The 2,519-nt window shown below is 34.1% G+C and overlaps 1 long non-coding RNA gene across 1 annotated transcript; it reads right to left on the bottom strand.

The window, feature by feature from the left end:
* Positions 1-1,342: 1,342 nt before the first annotated feature.
* Positions 1,343-2,295, bottom strand: LOC145613089 (uncharacterized). The gene is made up of 2 exons (XR_014106863.1): positions 1,984-2,295; positions 1,343-1,498 (listed from the first exon to the last, which is right to left on the bottom strand). It is a non-coding gene; the product is annotated as an uncharacterized LOC145613089 (long non-coding RNA).
* Positions 2,296-2,519: the final 224 nt, after the last annotated feature.

Raw genomic sequence — 2,519 nt, 5'->3', positions numbered from 1 at the left:
CCCACTTTGCAAATTCTGATTTCACCCTCTGTCTTCCATTCTCGAATCATGTGAAATCGCCTCTTCACATATTTGACTTTCTGATGTTCTCGTGGCTCTCTAGCCTGAGCAATAGCTCCATTGTTGTCACAATGGAGGTCTATTGGACCCTCGATGGAGGGTACAACACCAAGTTCATCAATGAACTTGCGAATCCAAACTGCCTCCTTGGCTGCCTTAGACGCTGCCAAGTACTCGGCTTCAGTTGTAGAATCAGCGGTTGTGGTTTTCTTTGCACTGTTCCAACTAAACGCTCCTCCATTGAGACAAGATATGTATCCGGATTGTAACTTGGAGTGGTCTCTGTCTGTCTGGAAGCTTGCGTCGGTATATCCCTCAACAACCAATTCATCTTTACCGCCATAGACCAAGATTTATCCTTGTTCCTTTTCAGGTACTTTAGAATATTCTTGGTCGCAGCCCAATGCGCCTCTCCTAGGTCTGATTGGTATCGGCTCGTAGCACTCAAGGCATACGATACATCCGGCCTAGTACATATCATGGCATACATGATCGATCCAATAAGCGAAGCATATGGAATACGACTCATCCTTTCTCGCTCATCAGGTGTCTTTGGACACTACTTCTTGCTTAAGGTTATGCCAGGTGACATGGGTAGGTGCCCTCTCTTGGCTCCTTCCATTTGGAGTCGAGCTAGTACCACTACTACAAAAAAGGTCTTAGAGAACTGTTATAATAGGCTTTATAGATCACCTTAGAGGCGTTCTTCTGCTAAGCGATCTATAAAGTATAGAGAACGGGTCTTTAAGGCGTTTTATATACTAACAAATAGAGAACAGTTGTTAGTCACAACCGTTCTCTTTTCCCTTCTTTAAAATGTGAACAAAGGAAGGAAAAAAGAATGGTTTAGGCTACTTAACCGTTCTATATTGCATTACAATAGAGAACTGTCAAGTAAGATAACAGTTCTCTAATGTATTTTTAATAATAAAAAAAAAAAATTCCAGCCATATATTATATTTTCTTGCTACAGTATTATTCCCGTATTTTCTTGTATACATGTATTATTTATTGTATTCCTGTATTATTTTTTTGACAAAACTTTCCTATATCTTGTACATATATATCCTGTAAGAAAATTTTCACAGTTCTTGTATAAAATAAATTCATGATCCTTTATAATATAAATTTCAAAATAACAAAATTAACCAAAATCATAATATTTAATTTTGCCCGAATCACAGTGGTTGAATATCTACTAATCTACATCATCAATGCCTTCAAAAATAAAAATTCTATCATCAATCAATAAATATTGAAATTGTCAAAGTAAAATACGGAATACCAAATCAAAACAAACTTTAAAATCCATTTTGTATTTAATTAGTTACATCTTAAGTACTTTTGATATAATTCAAATGCAAAAACGAAGAACATGATATACTTGAAAATGAATCCAAGATCTTTAAGAATTTCTTCTCCTTTATATCTGATTAATCTGTTGAAAAAAACAAAAAAAAAATATTATAAAACACAAAATAAAGTTAAAAGTAGATATTTATACAAGAGACATTGACAGTAAAAATAAAACATGCTTAACAATAATGTATTGAATCATACGTTTGCCGGCAATAAAACAAAACAACTAAACACAAAATTGTAGATCTTCACCATCATTTCAAAACTAATCATCACAAACACCAAAATCATAACTTTAATTAATAAAATCTCACATTAATCATCGATTGATGAACTGTCAACAAAATGAAAACCAAAAAATAAAAACAGATCTGGGAAAAAAAAAAGAACATCAAATAAGACATAAGCGGTTAACTATAGAAATCCATCGATCCTAAAATCACAACCATGACAATCACAGATTCAATTGAAGATTGATGCTCATATGAATTCGACAATCAAATCTAATTACAAAGAAATCAATGCTCATATGAAATTAAAGAGAGGAGAGAGAAGTTGACTTGCTTGACGAAAATTAGCAGCCATAGTTGTCAGGGTAGAGACTAGAGAGAATTCGATGAGTTGTCTTAGTTGCTTGTTGTCTTGCCATTGTTGAAGCTCCAAATTAAGGTTGTTTTGACTGAGAACGAGATGGGTGTTTTGCAAGTAGAGAAGGTGATGGAGAGGAGGTAGTGTTTATTGGAGTTAATTGGAGTTAGGGTTAGAGCAATGGAGAAGCTCTAAACCAGATCTGAGTAGGAGAGAGGGAGAGAGAAAGAGAAAGAGGAAATTTTTGAAGAGAGAGAAGAAGCCATAAACGGCTGTTGGGAGTTAAGAGGAAATATGGTGGGCATTCAAACCGGCCCACAGAGAATAGGGTTTTACTTCTTTTTTTTTTATTTTTTTATTTTTAATATATGTTAAAATCAAATAGAACGGTTAATTAGAAAAGACGTTCTATATAGTAAAGTCACAAATTAAAAAAAATAATATAAAAAATCAAATAGAACGGTTAACTTAGATAGGCGTTGTATAAAATCCTAGAGATCGCCTACATAAAT

This window comes from Chenopodium album, chromosome 3 (assembly GCF_948465745.1).
Source record: "Chenopodium album chromosome 3, dcCheAlbu1.1, whole genome shotgun sequence".
NCBI lineage: Eukaryota > Viridiplantae > Streptophyta > Magnoliopsida > Caryophyllales > Amaranthaceae > Chenopodium > Chenopodium album.
Note: the sequence above shows the minus strand (reverse complement) of the source record. Positions and strands in the feature narration are given on the sequence as shown.